The sequence below is a fragment of the Calonectris borealis genome, chromosome 1, assembly GCF_964195595.1.
Source record: "Calonectris borealis chromosome 1, bCalBor7.hap1.2, whole genome shotgun sequence".
Classification (NCBI taxonomy): Eukaryota; Metazoa; Chordata; class Aves; order Procellariiformes; family Procellariidae; genus Calonectris; species Calonectris borealis.
Window position 1 is genome coordinate 167,514,803 of NC_134312.1, and position 26,919 is coordinate 167,541,721.

Here is a 26,919-nt window from a genome sequence, read left to right on the forward strand (position 1 = left end):
GTTGTCCCCCACATGGTTTATGAGCACTCTCAAGATGAACCGCTCCATAATCTTCCCCAGCACCGAGGTCAGGCTGACCGGCCTGTAGTTCCCTGGATCCTCCTTCCAGCCCTTTTTGTAGAAGGGCACCACATTTGCTAACTTCCAGTCAACTGGGACCTCCCTGGTTAACCAGGACTGCTGATAAATGATTGAAAGTGGCTTGGTGAGCATTTCTGCCAGCTCTTTCAGTATCCTTGGGTGGATCCCATCCGGCCCCTTAGACTTGTGTGTGTGTCTAAGTGGTGTAGCAGGTCGCTAACCATTTCCCCTTGGATTATGGGGGCTTCATGCTGCTCCCTGTCCCTGTCTTCCAGCTCAGGCTGGGTACGCAGAGAACAACTGGTCTTACTATTAAAGACTGAGGCAAAGAAGGCATTAAGTACCTCAGCCTTTTCCTCATCCTTTGTCACTGTGTTTCCCCCCATATCCAATAAAGGATGGAGATTCTCCTTAGCCCTCCTTTTGTTGCTAATGTATTTATAGGAACATTTTTATTGTCTTTTACAGCAGTAGCCACATTAAGTCCTAGTTGGATTTTGGCCCTTCTAATTTTCTCCCTGCATAACTTCACAACATCCTTGTAGTCCTCCTGAGTTTCCTGCCCCTTCTTCCAAAAGTCATGAACTCTCCTTTTTTTCTGGAGTTTCAGCCAAAGCTCTCTGTTTAGCCAGGACGGTCTTCTTCCCTGCCAGCTCGCCTTTCGACACACGGGACAGCTTGCTCCTGTACCTTTAAGATTTCCTTCTTGAAGAATGTCCATCCTTCCTGGACTCCTTTGCCCTTCAGGACTACCTCCCAAGAGGCTCTGTCAACCAGGCCCCTAAACAGGCCAAAGTTTGCCCTCTGGAAGTCCAAGGTAGCAGTTCTGCTGACCTCCCCCTTACTTCTCCAAGAATCAAAAGTGCTATCATTTCATGATTGCTATGCCCAAGACAGCCTCCAGCCATCACATTACCCACAAGTCCTTCTCTGTTCATAAACAAGAGGTCCAGCGGGACATCTTCCCTAGTTGGCTCACTCACCAGCTGTGTAAGGAAGTTATCTTCCACACACTCCAGGAACCTCCTAGACTGTTTCCACTCTGCTATATTGTATTTCCAGCAGACATCTGGTAAGTTGAGAACAAGAGCTAGTGATCATAAGACTTCTCCCAGTTGCTTATAGAATATTTAATCTGTCTCTTCATCCTGGTTGGGTGTTCTATAACAGACTCCCGCCATGAAAGGCCTTGTTGGCCTTTCCCCCGATTCTTACCCATAAACACTCAACCCTTTTGTCACCATCATCAAGCTCTAGACACTCAAAACACTCCCTAACATACAGGGCTACCCCACTGTCTCTCCTTCCTTGCCTATTCCTTCTGAAGAGTTTATAGCCATCCATTGCAGCACTCCAGTAGTACAATTCATCCCACTATGTTTCTGTGTTTGCAACTATATCATAGTTTTCCTGCTGCACAACAGCTTCCATTTTCTCCTGTTTGTTGCCCATGCTGTGTGCATTGGTGTAGATGCACTTCAGTTGGGCTATTGATCCCACCACCTTTTTTTGAGGAGAAGCTCTAATTCATATGTGACCATTCTCAGGCACTTCTGTGGTTTCTAACATATCAATAACCCTTGCATCTTTGCTGCCACATGGATCTCCATCCCCTACTTCCAATGAGATGGCAGACCAGAGGACCTCGCTAGCACACCGTCCCTCAAACATTGGCATGCTGCCCCCAGACTTATCTCTAGTGAGCCTGATTTTATCCCTTTCCCCCTTCAAATCTAGTTTATAGATCTTTCAATGAGCCCTGCTAACTCTGGTGCAAAGATCCTTTTCCCCCTTTGAGACAGGCGTACCCCATCTGTAGCCAGCAGACCTGGTGTCGTGTAGACCGACCCATGATCAAAAAACCCAAAATTCTGCCCATGACACCAGGATCGGAGTCAGGTATTGATCTCTGGCTCTTCCTGTTTCTTCCCTCATCATTCCCTGCAACTGGAAGGACAGAGGAGAACACTACTTGTGCTCCTGATCCCTTAACTTGTCGTCCCAGGGCCCTGAAGTCTCTCTTGATTGCCCTCGGATTTCTTGTTGCAACTTCATCGCTGCCTACCTTCAAGGGCACCAGGGAAGATGGGGTAGTCACAGAGGTGACGCTCCTGCTGTGCTCAGCAGGAACTTGTGGCCATTGCCCTATCCCTTAAGTCCCTGTGTTCAGCCAGCTGGAGAGAGGACAGGGAATCCTCCGTATCGTGTGTCCTGTCTGCCTGTCGGGCCTGTCCCAGGTAAGATAGGGTGTGATTCCAGCAGTCTCTCTCTCTCTCATACTCCCTAATACTCCTCAACCTACTCACCTCCTCCCAGAACTCTGTCACTAAGCGGGGGAGTTCCTCTGCCTGGGCGCATCTCCCACGGGTGTGCTCACTGCTGCCAGCCGGTACTGGTGTAAGAGCAGGGCACAGCTGCAGCCTGGCACTGGGGCGGCAGCGGGTTCCCACCGGAGCTCTGTCTGGGAAGCTGCATCAGTCCTGGTGGGTGCAGAGCTTAGAGGGGCCATGGCTTTCTGCTGTGTGAGTACCGTTGCTCCCGGGTCAAGCTGGAAGACCTTCAGCACCCTTCCTGCTGCACCACGCCCTGTTTGCCCAGCCTGTTCGCAGCATTCCTGGTCGCTAGCGCTCCCCAAGGGCTTCTTTTATACAAATGGGGGGTGCTTGGCCGTTGTTGCTGCTGGCCCTGCCTAGATCTTCTCAGCCACTGTGGCACGAGCTGTGGGCTCTTGGCACCTCTCTCGGCTCCCCTGAGCTTTCCCCAGTTCAGGAAACCCCACTGTGCACTGCGTCAGAGTGCTCTACTGTGGATTGTGCCAGCACCGGAGCTGCTCACCTCGGCGACTGGGTCAAGTCAATAGGACAAGAGGAAACAGTCTCAGGTTGCACCATGGGAGGTTTAGATTGGATATTAGGAAAAATTTCTTCACTGAAAGGGTTGTCAAGCATTGGAAGAGGCTGCTCAGGGAACTGGTTAAGTCACCATCCCTGGAGGTATTTAAAAGATGTGTTGACGTGGTGCTTACAGACATGGTTTAGAGGTGGACTTGATGATCTTAAGGGTCTTTTCCACCCTAAATGATTCTATGATTCTACTTTTCACATTCACAGATAATCTATGCAATGGTGTCAATGGTCAAGTCCACCCCTCAGTCACAAGCCCATCTGTACGTTGCTTCTCTTCCTAGGTGTCCTGATGTGTCAGGGGCCCACCAAGATATAAATAGCTCACCCCCATCCAGGTCCACCTGAGCCATTTTATTTAGATTAGATGGAATAGAATATTTCAGATCAGGAAGGGATCTACAATGATCATCTAGTCCAACTGCCTGACCAATTTGGGGCTGACCAAAAGTTAAAGCATGCTGTTAAGGGCATTGTTTAAATGCAAGTTCTATCAGCCTCGTCCACCTGCTTGTTGTTTTGATGTTCTTCTGTGGCCAGACTCTTGGGTATGTGAGTATCTACGTGACGTACTTTTACAACCAGGTTCTCCTGGGCAGCAATATCTTGCCACAATGCAGCAGCCCAGATGGGTTTACCTCTGCGCTGCCAGTTGTTCTGCTTCCATTGCTGCAACTACCCCCACAGTGCATTTGACACCATCCATGAGTCGGTATAGATAAAGAGTACTGGCCATTTTTCTCATTCAGCAATATCCAAAGCCAGGTGGATGGCTTTCACTTCTGCAAACTGGCCCAATTCACCTATTTCTTCAACAATTTCTGTGACTTGACATGCAGGACTCCACACAGCAGCTTTCCACCTCTGGTGCTTTCCCACAATATGACAGGATGCATCAGTAAACAAGGCGCATTTCTTCTCATTTCCTGGTATTTTTTAATACAGTGGGGCCTTTTCGGCACAAGTTATGTCATCTGGTGATGCATCAAAATTTGTCTTCTAGCCACTCCTTGATCATTTCCAGGATTCTTGGCAGTCAGGGTTTCCCATTCAAGCCCATTGCATAATCAGTGCGACCCACTTACTCCATGTTGTGTCAGTTGCATGATGAGCAAAGGGGAGCCTCCCTTTGAACATCTAGCCCAGCATAGTTCTTTGAAACTGTTCTTCATTCTTCAAAACCAATACAATAGGTTATTAAGTGAATTCCTGGATTTTCAAGAGTATGAAATGAATCTTTAACTGGCTTTAAGATTGGATTCTCAGACACATACCTAAAAAAAGGCACTCAAATTACTGATATCGTGAACTAGAAGACAATTAAATTATTTCAATTTATATTAATAATGATAAGTATAACATTCCTTTCTAGATATAATATTCATAATACATTATGTTTGTTATATGAAATCATAAGGCAGAATCCAAACAACAGATTATAGACGTTTATACTTTTAGGTATTTCTCTTCATAGAATATTACATGGAGACTAAACACTTCCAAAGGACAATTTATTTCACCCAAAATAAGGCTATAGAGTACATTGTACCCTAAGCTGGATTATTTCTTACAAAGATATCAGTAAGCAATTCAAATGCAGGCATCTGTTTTGCACATGGCAAAACCTGTGTGCCATTCTTAGCACAAATCATGTTTTCATCAGTGTCATAGGACAAATAATACTCTGGAATTTAAAGACTGGTTTGAATTTAAAGATCTGAGAGATAGGCAGTTGAATCAATAACAATCAATAACAATAGATAACAAACATACATTATACTACCCTTCATTACATAGTTGGATTATTGTGTTAACCTTATTACTAAAACTGCAATTATACACAAACAAAACCTAACCTAACACTTGCAATGGCAGCACACATGGTCATACAGACACAAAGGACTCTGGCACTTTCACACTTTGACACATTAACTACAATGCCATCACCCTTCTAGCCACCAAAGACCCAGTGTGGCAGAGCGAGGGACATCAGGGTTGCTCTGGGAGGGTACTCAGGCTGATGGTAGTGGGTACCTGCCACCCACTGTGGTCTGCTCCCTTTCTGGTGCTGACCATGGTGTAGACTCACAGCTTCTTTGCTATGGGTGCACAGCAAAGCAGGGTCATCTTCTTCCTGTCTCTGGCTTGTGGTCTGGCCCCGGGATGGGTGTCCTCTAGGGTGTCTGGAGGAATGTGCTGAAACCCAGCCTGCCACGGCTTGTGCTGGCCTTGGTGACCTCATGTGGATCATCTTGCCAGGATTTGATCCAGTTATTATCCATTTCCAGCAGTCTGTGCATTAGTGGTGTTAATTTCAATGAGCATAGCTCAACAGTTACTTTCCTTTCTCCACCCATCTTCTTAAAGAAGTTTACATATTTATTTCTGTCAGATTTCAGCACCAATGGAAAGCCATGCAGACTCCTCCACAACCAGTATCCATGCAAAAGATGCATTCCTGTGTTCCGAATTTAATACATAGCTATAAAATAACAAAGGGACACATAACACATTTATGCAAACTATTTAAAAATACATTTTGCACATGGAAAGGAAAATTTTAAGACTTTTTATCCCCTATACCCACAACTGAAGTTAATAGAAGTTTTCCTAGTGTAAAATGGAGGCATTACATTAATTTCAGTACAGCTTTTCTAGATTTGTAACACTGTAATCTACAAAGAATCTATTGCTTAGAAATTTGCAATAAAATCCATCTAAAAATCCTTTTTTATTGAAGGATAAACAACATAAAACTTATTTACCTTTTTAGATCTTGACTTCTTTTTTTAATCAAAATTTTAAGCTTCCACAATCATACTAGTTAAACTTTAAAGTACCATTCTACAAATCAAAATCTCTAAAAGTATTCATATACAGAAAGACTGACAATAAGACAAGAAAAATATGTAACAAAATGCTATAAAGAAGATGTATTTGATAAAGACGCCCCTTGAAAATGTTGACTCATTAAATCTGTGTTTTATCTAAACTTATGGTTATAATTTAATTTATGTGGTGGGTTAACCTTGGCCAACAAACTCCCACCAGCTGCTCACTCCCTCCCCCTCCTCAGTGGGAACAGGGAAGAAAACAGGAAAAAAACAGGAACAGGAAAGATCATCGCTTGAATAAAGATAAAATCAGGGAGATAAAGTCAGGGAGATCACTTACCAACCACCATCACAGGCAAAACAGACTCAACATGGGGAAAATTAATTTATTGCCAATTAAGCAAGACTTGGGTAGCAACAAACAAAAAGATAACCATTAAACCAGTACCTTTCCTCCCCCTATTCCCAGGCTTAACTTCACATCTTCATCCCCAACTCCTCTACTTCCTCCTCTCCAGTTCATAACACTTCCTCTCTGCCATTCCTTCCTCATACTTTTCACCAGGATTGGCTGGGCTCTCCACAGGGAGCAGGTAATATCTGCTCCACCATGGAGCTCTTCCTCCTCCTCCTCCTCCTCCTCTTCAGGCCTTGGTTTTCCATCTGCTCTTTCTCACTCTTTTTGTTCCACCATCCTCTCTCTCTGTGGCATTTTTATCCTTTCTTAAACATGTTTTCCCCCAGGTGCCACCATCTTGGTTGAGGGACTCCACTATGTCCTGTGGTAGGTCTATCAGAGCCAGCTGGAACTGGCTGTGTCCAACATGGGGCAGCCCTGGCCTCTCCTCACAGAGGCCACCTCTGCAGCCCCCTCCTACCAAAACTTTGGCACCTATACCCAATACACTTTAATTCAGCAAGTCTTTGCTGATTTCATAAAGGGCAAGGCAACCTTCTCCTCTACTGTTTTTTCTTGCAGTTTCCTTTGGTCCTCATTATTTTTTGTTCAGTCATGTAGTGAAAGGAAACCGGAAATTTATGGAATTTAAAGACTATCGTCTCCACCCCCACACAGTAGGAGAGAGGAGAGCAGGCCAGAGACTAGTACTACTGCATTTAATGGCAGCATAGACTTACTTCAAATTAAAATAATGAAATGCTAAATTTTAATGTGGCAACTCTTCAGCATCATTGAATAAAGACAGATAAGAAGTATTCTTTCCACATGACTAAGTAGATCTTTCTGATATCATTCATCATTCACCTTGTTTATTCTTTCCTAATTATTCCATAGGATGATCATCTTGTAAGAACTCTCAATTCACATACCATGTATCATCTGGCTTGTGGCTCCTTTTCTCTCTCCTTACTAGGTAATGAAAATTTACATGCATTTATCAAACACAGAACTTCTAAATGCCATGGAAACATTTCAGATCCAGTAAAAGAACTTCATGCCATTCATATTTTCCATTGGAAAGAACAGTAATGAGATATGCACACTATGCCTATGATTAATACGTAGCAGACGGAAAACCCTGCATCACAGTTTTAAACACAGGAAAGAAATACTGAAAGTTCTAATGAAAGAATTGAAGACAGGGACTCAGAGGCTGATGAATAGAAGATATTTCTAAGACAAATCACCTTTTTAAAGAAAAAAGTACATAATAAAATGACATTATTTTTCATCATAGAATTATAAAAATAAAGCTTTTTATCTTCACTAAACTGAGAGTGCTATAGAACTCAAACCAGGATACAATGAAGTCACCAGTTTTCTATATGGTAGATCTAGTCCATTTGTTCATAAACCTGCCTGTTGAGTTTGTTATTCAATTTTCTTTCATGTGCAACCTCTTCAAAAGCCAAACCAAAGAAAAATCCTCCCTCTGAATCTCCACAGTATTTGGTGTCATGCAGACAGAGAACAAAAAGACCTCAAGACAATCTGTAACTAGCATATAAAACAAGAGACAACAACTGAGTGGATTAAAAAAAAGAATGCAAGCAAACCCCCAAACAGTTATTAATCCATAGCTTATGCAGCAATCATAAGACACCAATTGTCTAACTGTTAGCAACTGTTTTGAAGAGATTGCAACAACAGAGGAGTCTCTGGGGGAACGTGAAGGAAAATAGTAGGCTACATACCAGCTGATAGTCTTGATTGGCAGGAGTGCTGCTCAAGGGGCTGAAAAGCTGTTCATGTTGGCATTCTTGATCAGCATTTCTCAAAAAGAAAACAAGTTTTCCTGATACGTAATGCATCTTGAAAGACATGTGGCAGTACACAAGCCTAAAGAGCTTCTGTATTAATGTTAAAGTTTCATAACACTAAGTAATTGGTAAGAAATTTACAATAACAGCAATAGCAATATAGTTTCTAGTAGGCTTATAATACAAATTAGGTACATATTGTTGTAGTGTTGTATGATTTATTCGTGCAAGTTGAACATGGTTACATAGCTCACTCTTGACAAAGCCATAGATTACTTATGTAGTTCATTGCATATTATACATATAAAATCTCTCTCACATCACACATCAAGCATGAATTATGAGATATAACAATTTCAGGAAACAGTTTTTGTGCTTATGAGATTAATACTCCTTAGCATCATGTGTCTCCAACAAAATCTAGTAACTGAAGTGTTTTTAAAAAATGGCCTTGTAATGCCTGGAACAGTTCAACTAGGCACTATACAATACCATTCCAGTATGAACAGACTTGCACTATAGATAATTTTCTACAAGAAGCTTTGTTAATAAAGGTAAGAATACAGGGTAAGAGAAAATACAGTTTTGCCTTCAAACTTCACTTGATGATCATTTCTATCAGAAATAGCTCTTTTTCATCTGTTAGAATCATAGAATCATGGAACCATTAAGGATGGAAAAGGCCTCTAAGATCATCGAGTCCAATCGTCAACCCAACACTGCCATGCCCACTACACCATGTCCCTAAGCGCCTCATCTACACGTCTTTTAAATACTTCCAGGGATGGTGACTCAACCACTTCCCTGGGCAGCCTCTTCCAAGGCCTGACCACTCTTTCAGTAAAGATATTTCTCCTAATGCCCAGTCTAAACCTCCCTTGGCACAACTTGAGGCCATTTCCTCTTGTCCTATCGCTAGTTACTTGGCAGAAGAGACCAACACCCACCTCGCTACAACCTCCTTTCAGCGATGAGGTCTCCCCTCAGCCTCCCCTTCTCCAGATTAAACAACCCCAGTTCCCTCAGCTGCTCCTCATAAGAATTGTGCTCCAGGCCCTTCACCAGCTTGGTTGCCCTTCTCTGGACACGCTCCAGCACCTCCATGTCCTTCTTGTAGTGAGGGGCCCAAAACTGAACACAGTATTCGAGGTGCAACCTCACCAGTGCCAAGTACAGGGGCACAATCACCTCCCTAGTCCTGCTGGCCACACTATTTCTGATACAGGTCAGGATGCCATTGGCCTTCTTGGCCACCTGGGCACAATGCCAGCTCGTGTTCAGCCAGCTGTCAATCAGCATGCCCAGGTCCTTTTCCTCTGGGCAGCTTTCCAGCCACTCTTCCCCAAACCAGTGTTGTGCACCTTAAAAGTCTTGACTGTAAGTTTGCTACTCAGGATGATCAGGAACTCTTCCTGATCAATACTTCCAAATACTTCCAAAAAAGCAGAGACATGTGGGTTTGAATATGCTTTCTGAAGTATTGCAGACTAAAAAGTATTCCTTCTTTAATTATAATGATTTTTAATGACTGAATATTCATGAGAAAAAATTTCATGAATTGGGCAATAAAACTTGGTTAATGTTAAATGTGCAATATTTTTTTTTTTCAGTAGGGAATATACGTTTTTAAATACTTTGTTCTATTAAGCATCATCCTAGATAATGAACCAATTACCAGTCATATTTAATCTCAGGGATATTTGTTTTCATTAAAAAAACAGATTTAAAGAAATTCATTTGTAATGGCAAGTGCAGCTCAGCATTTTAATGTTAAAGACTGTGAGGGAAGAGTTATTTATTTGAAATCGAGTTTGTTTGTGTGATTTAATAATTAATAGAAGAAGAGGATATCAACTTTAATCTTCAAAATCCTCCAGGGGAGAATATTAATGTAAATCATCATTATGATGCACAAAAGTGTTTGCAATATGGTTGAAATGAAGTTCATTATAATCCCTTTGTGTAAGGACAGATTTCCCAATAAATCTGTATATGTCACTAAATAAAAAAAGAATTATGCAAACACATAAAAAATAGGTAGATATTTGTGTTAAACATTTATTTCTTAATGAGATTTCAATCTACTTTTCTTCAGGCTGTTTGCTGATTCCTATTGTCTTCATATTTTATATATTTCTGATATTTATTTTCCATTTTTGCAGTGTAATTTTTATTTCCTTACAGTTTCAGTTTGAATGCAATTTCAGAAATTTGTGGCAAGAACAGATTTAGGAGGTAGGAATCAGTTTTTGTTCTGCTGTGTTCAACTTTCATTAATGATAAAGAAAGTCAAATGGCCAAATCTAAAGAGAAACTATGGCCAATAATCCAGATATTTTGGAATCACAGGGGTCCAACTTTGATTTAAAAACAAAAAACCAAACAAAACCTACTTACCTGAAGTTAATGGAAATTTAATGTTTCATAAAAGAAACAAAAAAAAGCAAAACAAAACTGATTTTCAGAGATCATCCTCCTTATACTGTGGGGTTTTGTATATTAGATTACTTCCGTTCTCTTCCATATCTTTTGTATTGAACTGTTTCTAGTATTATGCATGCATGATTCTAATTTTCTTCAGGTAGAAAAGTTGGTATTTATAATTTTTTAATAAATATATATGGTTTATAATAGAGGTTAAAAATGTTTTGGTAGTAAACATCGGTTTTTCCTTCTGATTTTTTAATCATAATCTGACCAAAGAGTTTTTGTTTTAAAATTACTACATTTTAAAAAGAGCAAAACAAATCTTAAAAATACTGTTATTAACTGTAAAGCATCTTTCTTTGGGGCTTTGTAGGAGTGGCAACAATCAGGTTTACAGGGATACACAGAGCTGTATGTCTGTAAAGCACAGAAGTTCTGGGTTACTTCTATTTAAAAAGAAACTAAAATATAATTAAGAGAAAATAATAATATTAACTTCACTTTTGCATCTACAGAATGAAAAATGACTGAGTCAAAAATCATTGATTTGGCTTGGCTCTGTACCTAACTAATGGAAAGGATAATGTATTTTAAATAAACAAATGAAAACAATAAAAGAATTCAGAAATGATCTGCAAAAAATAATTTATTTATCTGAATCACATCCAAGAAGACAGACAAGGTCTATAAGAGTCTTTTTAAACAATGAAATGTTGTAATACTTCTGAGTGCCCAGATTAAAATCTAAAATCTGGCTTATAGTTGAAAGAAAGTTTGATGTTATTATTAAAACCAGAAAAGAAAAAAAAAAGGAAAAGAAAAAAAAAAGTTTAAAAACTCTGTTTCAAAAGTTCCTCCATAGGAATGTATTTCTAGATTTTTTTTTTTACTGATTAAAGAGTTTCCTGTAGAATTTGGAGTGTGTATGCTTTGTTGTTCAAAGAATATTTTCCATCTCATGTTTTTCTATTCAGTTTGTCAAATTTCTGCAAATGTTTGACTTTCTCTGACAACTAATAAAAAAAAAAAAAAGGAATACATGTCCATTCCACAATGGTAGATTAAAAAAAATATTTTCAGAAGAGTTTGCCCAGACCATTATTCAGAAGTGAGGTAGATCACAAAATTTCTGAAAAACTCCAGGACACATGTTTATGACAGAAATCTGACCAACAAAGTTAATATACCTAAGTGTTGAATGATTATGCTCTCACAGAATTTCACAAACACTGGATGTTTTAATTATGTGTAAAATATCAATCAAATGCTATTTTATTGTGCAAGTTATAGCATCTTATATAGATCATATCAGGCAGAAGATTAGTTAGTGACTAACTTTAAGCTTTAAATCTTAACTATTTCCATTAGTCTCAAAAAGGCATCCTTTCATCAACATATTCATATTAAGCTGCTAAAATGTGAGGCATGATAAGTGGTGACTGGTAGGAAGTTAACTGGTGAAAAACATGGTATAACAGAATTTTTCATTTGCTTAAACAATCTTTCATCCCAGCTTCTTAAGTACTTAAGAAAATATATTTTTTCTCTGTCTATTTTGAGGAAGGAGAAAGGATAATGGATATATAAGGACAAGGGATATATTTGACATTTACAATTTATTTCCATCAAGTGAGTACTTGAGTTATTCAGCAGTGAAAGTGTACTTTTTGGTTTTCTATTGCTTCTAATTATTTTCATTTGCCAGTTTCATCATATATTTTACAACATTTTCCAGAAAGACTAGAGAAGAACATAGTAGAACAGGGTTTAGATTGCTTTATTTTTGAAGATGTTTTTTTGCTTATTGAAAACAATGGTGTTTCCTAAGAGAATGAAAATTACAGTTTCAAATGCATAATCTAAATTCAATAGATAACATTCTTTAAAGAGATTATGATCTTTACACAGGTTTCTACTCTATGTTCATATAAATTTCACTTACAAGTAATTAAACAGGCTGGGCCTAATGTTCTTTTTTATTCACCTCAGCTCCTATGTATGCTGTTGACTCATTCTATGATATCCTTGTTTCCTAGCTAAGGGCTTCAAACTACATTTGCTAATACTCCCCTCAGCTCCTAGAGAGGTTTTTCTTATTACTTTGCTGCTCCTGCTATCATTTGCCTTTGAATAAAACATGTTTGGTGCAAACATTTCATAACTGTACTCATTCTACACTTATCTCTTCCTACTTCTTCTTTACTCAGTTCTTTAATTCAAGCAGTTTTTCTTTCTTTTCCTGCTCTCCCTCCTACACACCCAAAATATGTGCTCACTCTTTCTCTCTCCTCTCTTACTCTCTCCAAATTCACCAAACAGGCAACAGAGATTTGTTTTGGGTTGGTTTGGGTATTTTTAGGAGTGAAATTTTTTGTTACATCAATTGTTTGTAATCATTACTTTGGTTAACTGCCCTATCAATTTCAAAATAAATAAACTCACTAGTGCCATTAAAATCTCAGTTTTGGTTTTCAGTTTTTTGTTTTGGTCTGGTTTTTTTGGCATGTTAAGATTTATTTCTGAGCCTATTTATAATTACTGTGCTCATTAGAAATTCTGACCTGCTTCCAAATGAAGAGCAGATGTTTACACACTGTCCTGGCAAGAGTCTTATCATTTATGCAGCTCTAGATAGATAAACAAGCCTCAAAGCATGAGATATGAGACTTTACTTAATTAACTTTGCTTTATTTTTCTTACATGTAATAGAATACATGATGAGTTATTTACTATTTTTATTGGTCATATAAATCTAATCTATTGTTTTGGTTAAATTTCTAAAATTTTTATTAAAACAAAAGGGGGTGGATAGTATTCAATTTTTTAATTATTTAGGAGATTTGGAAAGGATATATTCATTGACAGTATTAATGATATTGCAGTAAAGATTAAAACAAAAAATGGCATACTATTACTCTAAGCAACAGTATTTGAGAGAATTTTAATAATACATTTAATATCTGTATATATATTAATATAACTATATATTAATATATATTACCTATATATTAATTTCATTTTTTTCTTTTCTCATCCCCTTCCCACTGACTTTGAAGAAAAAGTGAAACTTAGAACTCCTACACCACTTGCAGCAAATTTAATTGTGAAAGACAAAAAAATGATTTTTCTTTCCCAAATATTGGTCTGATAAAAAAATAAGCTTTTAAAAAGTTACAGTCTTTTTCTACAAATTTTTCATAGAAAATGGTAATTTTTCCAATCAACTCTGCTGTGCAGTCTTTAAAAATGCTGTATATAAAACCAAACCAAATCTTGATAATACTAGTTTTTCTTTTTCTTTTTTTTTTTTTAACTGAAAATGTTATTATCTGTTCTTAAATGTAGTAACATGTAGCTTTTTAAGGAAGACAATAAACCAAAGATGACTAGTATTTTATAGGAAGTAGTTTTGTTTCAAGAGAAGCTGTGAAATAATAACCTCCAGCAAGGCCAATGAGAAGGACTATACTGAAATATAAAGAGAATTCTTTCTTCAAAATGTAGAAAAATAAAAGGGTAAATGCTTAATGTGTTTAGGTAATCTTTGGTACCTGGCTCCTTCATTGAATTTCAGAATCATATAGTTGTAATTCACGGTCTGTACATTGGGTATAGACCACTTAACCTGAACCAAGTAGGATCAAAACCAGAGCAGCCTAAGCAGGGATGCACAGCTTAACCACCAGGGAAAATGGAGATTGTCCTATACCGTCCCATATTCTGCTTCTTTAACCCTCAGATGGCAGAGCAGAAACATTGGAACTTGCTACCCAATGCTTGGGAGCCAGAACAAAAGGCTAAGGCCTATGTCTCCACTTTCAAAATCTCAGTTTAATGACAGTTTAATGTTTCTGGGGGTTTTTGTGACCAGAGATGTAGGAAGAAAAGGTAAATTCACAGGGTTACTCAGAGCCCACACAAGTATTCTGAATCACAGGCTAATGGTCTGAAACTTGCCATTGTTCTATATAGGGTGTGTACGGAGCCCAGCATCCTAATTTAGACACCTAAGTTAAATGCTTAAAATTTTGCAATGTAATTACACTTCAGTAAACTAGTCTAGTCTCTAATCTCTCCTCAGCTTGATTTATTTTTCAGTCCCACTAAAACTCTCTTAATTGTCTCCACATATCTTAGAGACCCCAAAATCTAGCATAAAATTCTGAAGATCTTGAAGGAACTGAATCAAATCATTTTGTACTTAAAAGGAAATATAAGGAAGAAATAACAAAGATCACTGGATGCAAAATAAAAAATAGAATCCCTTATAATAATAAAATTACCTTGTTACATTCTCAGTTATGCTACCCTGTTTCTGGGTTGGTTTTTTTAATGGTGTACATGTGACAGGATTTGTAGCAGCCAAAGTTGCAGTCTGCTTCTGACATCAACAGAAAATATATTAATTTTTGCTAAACCAAAAGAAGAAATTTAAGTTTTACAATTAAATGAATCCAAAATAGTTAATTTTTTGAGACGTGAAAGAGTCCGAACATGAAAACTCTCTAAACAGAAAATTAGCTTAGAGATTTCACCATAGTAGCATGACATATTTCTGGATTACTTTTTTCCAAAACATTTGTTACTCTCCTTCTGTAAAATATCAGATGGACACAATAATCAGGCAATCTGAACAATAATGTCTTCTTTGACAAGGGTTTTGGAGTGATGATTTACATCTAGATGAGCAGTATTTTTGTAGCAGTGTTGGTCTCTACCATGTATTATGTCAAATTGCAAATCCAATGCTTCTGATATCTAAGCAGTGGTGACACAAGGTGTTGCTGAACTTTGTGTAACTTAAAATTTCAACTGCACAGATGCCTGCCTAGAACACTGGGATTTGTAAATGATTACACCTATTAGTCACAGATGTTTGAGATCGTGTACATTTTTCCTGATAAAAAGAATTGGTAACAAACTCTGTAAGGTCTATAGAGGCAATGTATTATAGTCTACTGGACTAGCAAAGCTAGAATTGCTATTGTAGTAATAAGCTTTGTGCTAACTCCTCAAGGCTTCAAGATTAGGACTTGTCAGGCTGCTTTGTCTGAACTTGGGCTGGCCTGGGCTTGTCTGGAGTTTTGTTTTGGCCTGTTTAGTTACAACAGCTACTTCCACAATGAACAGCTGAATATTACATTATTTCTTTTAGGTTTTGTTTACTTTTTTATTGTTGTGTTACAAACATATGATAACTTTGTCATAGATTTTAAACTAATAGTAAAAAAAACCAGTTATTCTCTGTAGCATGAACTGCCTACGATGCCAGGATAAAATTGTAACTTAGAGAGTACAGGTATATGATGACAGCAAAGGCCTTCAAAGCAGGGGCATGGGATAATGTCAGAGGCCTCAGGCCTCTAAATAACTCACTAGTGGTCAATTACTGGTCACTGAAGGAATCCAGCTTAGGGATCTTGGTAATGATGATTTTAGGGGTAACAAAGAGAACAAAGAACAAGTATCCAATATATACAGAAACACACCATGCATAATATATGTGCATGTTAGGTGGAACTGCAAACCACTGAAGAATGAACAAGAGACAGAATGTGTTAGAAAATATATTAAAATAGTCCCAAAAAAATTCTATAGTAAGGAAGAAGACCTCACTATCACCATTGCACTCCTCCCTGAGAAGGACTCAGTATGCTGATGATCCATTAGAACTCATCACATCTTCTTGAAGACTCAAGTGTCAACCTAAGTATGCAAAACAATATTGGGAGCGTGAGCATAACAGAGAAAATGATTTTAACTTTATTGTTATTAAGATTTTTTTTTCTGTAATAGCGTTCTTTATTTTCCTTCTTTTTCTGTGATAATTGGATCTAAGCAAATTATATGCATATATATATAAAATTAGGCTATTAAGATTTCAGTTGACTACTAATAAATTCTTGTCTTTGCATATGAAGTGTGTTCCTTTGGCCCCATTGGATAAGTCAATCTAGGCTGCTAAAATTTAGCTGCAGCTATATATACTTGCATGCTGAGCGGATCATAATTAAAAATGAGGCCAAGCCAGAATATAAAAACTCATAATGCATCTGCTCTGTGATTGTTGTGATAATTTATATCCATAATCAATAGGCTAGTTAAGAGTGCTGGACTTCTATGTTTACTGGAAGCAATAACCAATAAGGCTATAGGGAACTGAAAACAGTGTCATCTCACTTCTAGGTCGTATGGCTGAAGTGACTAAGGAAAATTACTAAGATAGAACAGAAGGAAAAGAATTTTAAGAAAATTATTAAAAATCCTTATAATTAATCACTGCTGTATTGCAGTCTATTTGAATTTATCTTTTTAACAGATCTTTACATACATATATACATTATGCTATTAATGTTAGGACCATCACCGAGACTTCTAGATGATCATAGAGTGTAATGAATCTAATTGTGTGATAAGCTATATCATATATATATCATTGTTTTGGTTAGTAATGATGACAGTAATTGTAATTATTATTCTTAGTTATAGCATTCTTAGGACCTTTAAAACAGCTAAATTGACACTGATGTTTGAAAGTTTTCCATTATACCCTGATGCATAATTTTTATTTTCATACATCAACATAACATTTTAATGTAACAGTACAAAATGAAAACTTGCAACAGATTTTGTCCATAGTGTGCTATGAGATAGAATTTATAATTATGAATACATTTTTTTTTTTGCCTACATCTCCCCATCCTAATCTTCTCTATGAAGAAAGGACTATCTCAGTGTGCCCGTTCTATTTCTGATGTGACCCAGGCAACACTTCCAACTGTGAAGGACTGAGGCATTAAGCAAGAACAAAATGAAGTGAGTGAATTGTGACTGCCGAGTAACAATAGGGTATTCAGCTGTTCAGAAAGGCACTAGTCATTAATTAAATAGTTGGCCATCATGTCTTGATTTACACCATCTCTCCAGAGTGCATAATGTTGCATGCCTAAATATTTATACAGTTATAGGCAGAATCAATCGTTTGCATAAACTACAGATAAGCAGAGAGATATTATCATTCTGTAGTTATCAATAATCTGCAGGTAAACCATTCGTAAAAGTTGACAAAGCATCTTCTTTTTGTCAGGGATTGCATATCCAAAACCAGTTTATTTTAGACTGATTTCAGCTTAATCTTGCACTTCAATTTCTGCATATAGGAATAAAATAACTAGCAATTGCTTGTAGTATAAGACGACTATACATTTGTGTTGCATTCTTAAAGAAATAAATACTCTGGATGTTCAATAAAATAATTTCATGTGAAACTGAACTTATGGTGATTTTTACGTGTTTCAATATGTATCTGTTTAAGAGAAGCACTGGCATTTATAGTACTAACTTGCTGAAAAAAATATACTATCTTATTTGACTACTGATAGAAAAATATTGTGCCATCTTATGCTAAATGTAATATACATGAAACAAGCTATATCAAATAATACCAAGATTGATCATGTTTTTCCACACAGGCCAACAATGGATAAGTAGAGAAAACTGTAAGTACATAATGAGTTAATTCCAGAACACTATTCCAATACTCAGTAATTTATAATTCAAGACAGAACCCCAAATAGATTCTTGTGGAACTCCACCTTTAACTAGCCTTCTTTCATTGATGACATTAATTACTACCCTTGCTTACTTCTTTCAGAAATTTATCTATTGCATTGAACATTTCCTATTATCCCATGGGACTTTTTTTTTCAAATTTCCCAGTTACCTCAATTTTCATAGGAATAATTGAGTTTATTGGGATCAGTTTCAGGACTTAACTAAAGCCAGTTATTGCCTTAACAGTACTATTTTTGTGTAGAAGGGATTGAGGACAGACTAGATGGCGGAAGACTGAATGCAGATGGTCATGAATCTCAGGGGAAGTATAGATATTTAGTATAGATAAAATTTAGTCTAGATACTGCTTTTCTACGTAGAAAAGGTCAATCCTCAGGAATATGTCTAGAGCTGTAACCGTCTTTCTCTTGTTTTGTCTTTTTTTCATTTCCCTTATTTTTCTTATATTAATCCTAGCTATCTTTTCTGTGTGTTAGCTAAAAAATAATTGGTTTATACTTTTAAGATGCATTTATCCTGCTTGCTGTATGTCTTTGAGCATAGCTAAAGACATGATAACTCAGTGGGGGATTGTAATGGAGTTCTTTTCTTTCTTCCTGAAACTCAACTAAAAAGCTAATACTCTAAATGCTAGAGTTGATAAACTGGTCCTAAAATGAATTCTTAGTTGCTACACGAAAAATTTCTACCTGAAGACTGGAAATCCACATGTTAAGTCCTCTAGGCTAATTATGGTTTCAATGATCTATAGCTTTATTGAAAAGGTTTATCAGTCTTCCATTAACATCTTCTTAAGTTTATATTTGCACTAATGTAGTCTTTCCTAAATTTGCTACAACAAAGAGCTTCTTCTAATAATAATTAGTATTTATATCTAGGGGTAACTCCAAAAAATGTCTTCAAACAATTATGCTCACAGGCTAAGTTCATTTTTTAAGTCCTCTGGAAATTTTTAACACTGGGTACAGCTACCTGGATAAACATTTACAATGTGAGTTTGAGAATGTACATATTCAAATTCATACCTTGTTTTGCAGCAAGACAAGGCTCCCTCATGACCTTCTAAAATGATGAGTTCTTAGATACATACAAAGTACAAATTACATCTGGAAAAAAACAGTCTTCAGTGTTGCACAGTTCTGGATGCAGAACAGGTAGTGAAAGTGAATTGTTAAAATCTAAAAGGGATTCAACATGGCATAAAACACAAGGTCTGGATGTTGACTAAAGGCATTTGACTTGATGTCAACACAAAGCTCAAATTCAGTCATTTCAAGGCATATATCAGTGTTGGCATACCATAGTTTTAGTACTATCGCTGAATAGTGTTGAAGCATAATATCACAAAAATCAGATTTATTTAACTAAGCTTTTAACTGTAGTCAAAATTCATTCCTGCATGCCAGCCATAGGGTAATATGATATCCACGAAACTATCAGGATGAAGCAGATCAATGGTACCGTGTTCAGCATTAGTTTTATCAAGTGATATCATCTACATTGTTTTGTATAAAGACAAGTGTTAAGTGAAAAAATCTACAATCATATTCTTTCTTAATGTATATAAAACAGAATACTTGTTAAGATATTATTTTTGCTAGGCGTAATACAATTTTATGAAAGGAAGACAGTCACCTAGGATTCCTTCAGGATTGAGAAAGAATAGTAAAGGAAAAAGTTTTGTATTATGTCTTCAGTACCTCCCTGAGAATAAAGTGTTTCCTTTAGGACATTTATAGCATCTGTTAACATACAATACCACATGGTGCATTCACATAATAATTTTATACTCATTTCAGTCATGGAAATTTACCTACTGTCATGTCGCATTCGGAAATGATCATGTGATGAGACTGTTCCTCCATTTCTCCAGATTGCTAGCCCTAAGGTTCTTACGTGATCAAATCTAATTTTGTAATGAAATAACCACATCCCTAAGATGTTTTAGTTTTTCATGGTATACATCCATAGGTTTATGCAAATGGTGTCCCTGGTTACTTCATTCAGAAATCTAAACCAACTAAAAAGAACCCCTTACATATTTTTTTTTTGTTATACAGACTTAAGACTATTATCCTTCCCACCAAAGTTTTATGCTATAGGGTAATATAATACCAGCATAATTAGAGCATATAAAGAACTAGAGAATATAAATAATATATTATATATGTAGCCAATACAGAATCATAGAATCACAGAAGAGTTTGGGTTGGAAAGGACATTTAAAAGTCATCTAGTCCAACCCCCCTACAATGAGCAGGGACATCTTCAACTAGATCAGGTTGCTCAGAGCCCCGTCCAACATGACCTTGAACAATTCCAGGGATGGGGCATCTGCCACGTCTCTGGGCAACCTGTTCCAGTGTCTCACCACCCTCACTGTAAAAAATTTCTTCCTTATATCTAGTCTAAATCTACCCTCTTTTAGTTTAAAACCATTCCCCCTTGTCCTATTCAACAGGCCCTGCTAAAAAGTCTGTCCCCATCTTTCTTATAAGCCCCTTGTAAGTACTGAAAGGCTGCAGTAAGGTCTCCCCGGAGCCTTCTCTTTTCCAGGCTGAATAACCCCAACTCTCTCAGCCTTTCTTCACAGGAGAGGTGTTCCACCCCTCTGATCATTTTTGTGACCCTCCTCTGGACCTGCTCCAACAGGTCCATGTCTCTCCTGTGTTGAGGGCTCCAGAGCTGGACGCAGTACTCGAGGTGGGGTCTCACCAGAGCAGAGTAGAGGGGCAGAATCACCTCCCTCGACCTGCTGGCCACGCTTCTTTTGATGCAGCCCAGGATATGGTTGGCCTTCTGGGCTGCGAGCGCACATTGTCGGCTCATGTGCAGCTTTTTGTCCACCAGTACCCCCAAGTCCTTCTCGGCAGGGCTGCTCCTAATCCCTTCATCCCCTAGCCTGTATTGATACCAAGGATTGCCCCAACCCAGGTGCAGGACCTTACAGTTGGCCTTGTTGAATGTCGTGAGGTTCACACAGGCCCACTTCTCGAGCTTGTCCAGGTCCCTCTGGATGGCATCCCATCCCTCAGGCATGTCAAGCGCACCACTCACCTTGATGTTGTCTGCAAACTTGCTGAGGGTGCATTCGATCCCACTGTCTATGTCATCGATGAAGATATTAAACGATACTGGTACCAATTCAGACTCCTGAGGGACACTACTTGTCACTGATCGCCATCTGGACATTGAGTCGTTGACCACTATTTTCTGGATGTGACTATCCAGCCAATTCCTTATCCACTGAATAGTCCATCCATCAAATCCATCTCTTTCCAATTTAGAAAGAAGGATGTTGTGGGGACCCTGTCAAAAGCCTTACAGAAATCCAAATAGATGACGTCCGTAGCTCTTCCCATGTCCACTGATGTAGTCACTCCATCCTAGAAGGCCATTAGGTTCGTCAGGCAAGACTGGCCCTGGATGAAGCCCTGCTGGCTGTCTCAAATCACCTCCCTGTCTTCTATATGCCTTAGCATAGCTTCTAGAAGCATCTGTTTCATGATCTTGCCAGGCACAGAGGTGAGGCTGACAGGTCGGTAGTTCCCAGGGTCCTCCTTTCTACCCTTTCTAAAAATGGGTGCAATGTTTCCCTTTTTCCAGTCACTGGGGACTTCACCTGACTGCCATGATTTTGCAAATATCATGGAGAGTGGCTTGGCAACTACATCAACCAATTCCCTCAGGACTCTGGGATGCATCTCATCAGGTCCCACAGACTTATGTATGTTCAGGTTCCTCAGGTGATCTTGAAAGGGTTTAAGGTGGAAGACTGATATATGCCTTGAAATGACTGAATTTGAGCTTTGTGTCTTCCACCTTAAACCCATTCATTGATCAATGTTTAAGCATTGTAACACTCTAAGTTGCTGCTAAAAAACCCTTAACCCTTCAGTCATAAACCGTTGCCCAGGTCTGAGACTAAGGGTAGATCCCGCCGCACCTAGGCTCCTTTTTGAGAAGGAGTTTAGAAAACAAAGGGGTCTACTCTGAACCTCGTGACCTAACAGGAGGTCCTTCCTATCCCTTTCTGTATTAGACATAAACTGCTGTCCAAGTCTGAGACTAAGATTGGGTCCAGTTGGATCTCTTCTGAACTTCGAGACTCAATGGGAGGGTCCCCCTTTTACCTTTTACCTTTTACCTTTTTACCCTTTTACTCTTAATGTCTGTACAAATCATTCCAATACAATTCTAATACGATTTTCCTCTATTACTTAATCCATGTAATAAGTAATAGAGTGAACCTTGCCATCAAATTCTGTTAAGTCACGTTTCTATAAATTTCTATTAAAATCACCCTTTGCCAATATCTTGCCAGTGATTCTTTACGCGGCCTTAAAACCACCCATTTGTGACAAACCCATAGCACTTAACAGGCTGCATCCTGTGGTAGAGAGGTGGAAGATGTCTTTGTGAAGCTGTTGTCTATCATCTTTGACACATAATGGAGATTGGGGAGGTCCCTAATAATTGTAGGAGGGCAACTGTTGTACCATCTTCAAAAAAGACCAAAAGAACAATCCAGAAAACTATAGGCCAGTCAGCTTCACTTTGGTCTGTGAGGAAAATCATGGAACAACTCCTTATGGAACACATTTCTGGGCATATGAAGGAGAAAAGCATGATTAGGAATAGCCAGCATGGATTTACCAAGGGTAAATCATGCCTGATTAAACTGATGATTTCTGTGATAAAATAACTAGGTTTAAGGGCAATTGGAGAGTAGTGGATGCCATTTATCTCAGCTTTAGTAAGGTTTTCAGCACTGTCTACCACAATATTCTTGTATCCATGTTGGTATTTTATGGTCTGGATGGGCAGACAAGCAGATGTGTAAAAAACTGATTAGATGGTTGGGCTCAGAGTGTAGTGGTAGTAGAGACCAGTAACAAGAGGTGTACCACAGAGGTCTGTACTGGGACCTGTCCTGTTTAACATCTTTATCAATGACCTGGAGGAGGTGTTACAGTGCATGCTCATCAATTTTGCAATTAAACCAAACTGAAGGACTATTTGAGACACTGGAGGATAGTGCTCTCTCCTCTAGAGGGAGCTAGATATGCTGGAGGAATTGGCTGACAGGAACCTTATGAAATACAACGAGGACACATACAAAGACCTGCTCCTGGGAAGGAAAACCTCTAGCAGCATTACAGGCGGGGGACTGACAGGCTAGGGAGCAGCTCAGGGGAAAAATACTCTGGTGGGCCTGGCAACAGGTAGGCCAAGAGCATCTGAGGCTGTATGAATCAGAGTATAGGCAACTGGCTGAGGCAAGTGATTTCTTCTTGCACTCAGCACTCATTAGACCACATCTAGGTTCTTGTGTGCAGTTTTGGGACCTCCAGCACAGGAAAGACTTATAAACAGAGGCAAGTTCAGTGGAGGGCCACCAAGATGGTAAAGGATGGAGTAGTTGCTCTGTATGTGTTGCAAATGAGTGGTTTAGAGGCTGCTTAAAGAATCACCATCAAAGGTATTAGCAGAATGTGATTTTAATAGTAATTTATAAAAGTGTGATTTAACACAATTCGATGGCAAGGTTCACTCTATTACTTACTACATGGATAAAGTATACAAAGTAAAATCATGTTATAATTGAGCTAGAATGATTTGTACAGAGGACAAAAAGGGTAAGGGAGACTCTCTGGCTGAGTCGTGAGGTTCAGAGAAGACCTGCCTGGATCTGTTCTTAGTCCCAGACTTGGTCAATGGTTTATGTCTAAGGGATTATATGTGTTTAGCAGCAGTCTAAGGTTCATTCACAGTTTTAAGGTGGATCACAAGATTTTAGCAGCACTGAATTATTAACTAATTTAATATTTACAAAGTAAGTTAGTAGAGTCTACTACAATCACGACAGTGACTTAATTAGAGATTAGGCTATGCTTACTATTAGTTCACACACACACAGAGACAGAAATATATATAAATGTACAAAAGGTACCTGCTAAAAATTCCCTTCGAGTTCGGTGAAGAAATATTCACGTAAAATGTCTCGGCATTTCTCAATGGGCGAGGGTTGAGCCTCGAGGAGTGAAGAGTTTCAGCTCAGGCCCTGTTGGATGACGGTCCTCCGAATATCGCAGACTCGAGAGGTCGCGAGCTCTGAGAGGCGTCCCACTCAGAGGGAGATGCTCGGCGCAGCCTGCTGAGGTCCAGGAGAGCTCAGAGGGTCTCACTTAGGACCGCTGTTTATAGGTTCGCAAGATGATTGGCTTTAGTCATCCATAAATTTTCATCCCAGCCACAGTCCCAGGTGGCAGTTACTAAAAACTTCTGAAGGTTTCAGCGTTGTTCCACTTGAGCTATGACTCAGAAAAAGGTAACAGGGGATGACACCTGGGCCAGGCAGTAGTCTTACATTCCCAGCCTCAGCTATGCAGAGTTTCTGATACTGTCAAGGAGCTCTCAACTACCAGACTCGGTACATCAAGGCCAAGATTTCATGGGAATTTCTGACATCAACAAGCAGCCCAGACCAACAAGTGGCCCAGGAGAAAGGTGGGAGGAAATGCACCACCACAGTATGAAGAGCCTAAGAGATGAGGGTTTGTTCAACCTGGACAAAGGACAGCTGAGGAGGGACCTAACTATAGTTTCTGGTATCTGTGGGGAGGTCATCAAGGGAACAGATCCAGGCTCCTCACAATGGCATATGGCAGGAGGATGAAAGAAAACAGGCATAAATTGAAAGAAGTGATATTCAGGCTAGATGTAAAGAATACCTTCTTCACCTTGAGGACAGCTGAGCAATGGAGCAGTTTGCTCAGAAAGGATGTGCAGTCTCTGTCCTTCGAAGCTTTCAAGACACAACTAGACCAATCAAGCTCTGAGCTACCTTGTCTGACCTCAGAGCTGACCTTCTTTAGAGCAGGAGATGAGCTAGAGGCCTCCTGAGATACCTTTCTACTTGAATTATCCTATAGTCTTATGATTCTAAGTCTTTATCTAAAGCTTCTTAATTCTTGATTCAACAGACATGAAGGGACACTGGAATCACAGAGCTTAGAATCTGAATCCCTAGCACTCTGATAAGTTCCTTTTGGAACTGTGGACTTTAAGAACTATCAAAATCAATAATAAAATGGTGGTTTGTATTTACGGACTTTGAAATTTTCACATTAAATTTCAAAGATAGGGTAGTCTTGATCAAGAGACTTGGACCTTCATTCATCTCTCTTGAAATGCAACATCATTTTATTACTCTTTCCTAATGAAAATAATAAAAAAAGCCTAATTAATTCAAAGGTCTAGTTACCTTTCTTATGCATGTGTTTTATTGCAGTCATACAATTGCTGTTCAATCAAAAGCAAGAAAAGGATGCTGAAAACTTATGCATTGACATCAAAGTGTCAGGGAGCAGAAAGGTCTGGCTGCTCACCTGCAATGAGGAGCCAGGCACCATGAGGATACCAGGTGTCGTGGTTTAACCTGGCAGCAGTCAAATACCACGCAGCCGCTCGCTCACCCCCCCTGCCGGGTGGGATGGGGGAGAGAATCAGAAGGGTAAAAGTGAGAAAAACTCGTGGGTTGAGATAAAGACAGTTTAATAGGGAAAGCAAAAGCCGCGCACGCAAGCAAAGCAAAACAAGGAATTCATTCACCACTTCCCATCGGCAGGCAGGTGTTCAGCCGTCGCCAGGAAAGCAGGGCTTCATCACGTGTAACGGTTACTTGGGAAGACAAACGCCATCACTCCGAACGTCCCCCCCTCCTTCTTCTTCACCCAGCCTTATATGCTGAGCATGATGTCATATGGTATGGAATAGCCTATTGGCCAGCTGGGCCAGCCACCCTGGCCACACTCCCTCCCAGCCCCCTGCACATCTAGCAGGGCATGGGAAGATGAAAAGTCCTTGACTAGCGTAAACAATACCTAGCAACAACCAAAACATCAGCGTGTCATCAACATTATTCTCACACTACATCCAAAACACAGCACTATACCAGTTAATAGGAAGAAAATCAACTCCATCCCAGCCAAAACCAGGACACCAGGGCAAGCTATGCCATCTCCAACAGGCACCATCCCACAGGTCCTGAGGGTATTGGGCAGAGCTGGGGCCAGTAATAGTGTCCACGAGAAGCTCCCAACATTTCAAATGGTGAGCCAGGACCAAGACTTGGCTGGTGGATCCTGTCAGGAGCAGGCAGGAGATGGGGCCAGAGACTAACTACACTATAGGTCCATGGGGCCTGTACAGGGGACAAGCTATCCAAAGTGCTGGGCTAAAGGCCAGAGATGGGGCTGGGAACGCACACACCATGGTGTCACTGGGGCTGGGGCTGGGTAACCAGAGTTGAGCCAAAATGGGGCTCCTGAGATCCTTGTAAAGGGGTGCAGTGGAATTCCAGGTGATGCTGGTAAAGGACAGTAAGGTCTACTGGAGTCCTCATGGTCCTTGCACAAAGAACATGCCTAGATATCAGACCATGATGTTATATGACACATTCATGTTCCCCTAAGTGATCTTTTGTACTGCTGCATAGTTCTTGACAAGATATTAAGTTTGTTATGAAGGAAACAAGAACTTAGCAGGAAGAGAGGAAAAAGCTGAGGAGGTGGAAAGGGAATGATGGAGAGGATGATGGTACAGTGCATATTCAGATCTCATCCCCAGATCTCATCCACAGGATGTGGAACACATTAGGTGTATACAGACAACTATTTGAAAAATGATACCTAACTTCAAATACAGGCAGAAGATTATGTTTTTTAAGTTCATAGTTTAAACAATGTTTGTAAAACAAGGTGATATTTTACCTAATTGCTTAGATGTATAGGCAAGTTGAAGTTCTGGGAGCATTCGATAGTATGAGAGCCACAGAGGTCACAGTAACATTGAAATGGAGTAAAGTTCAAAGAATA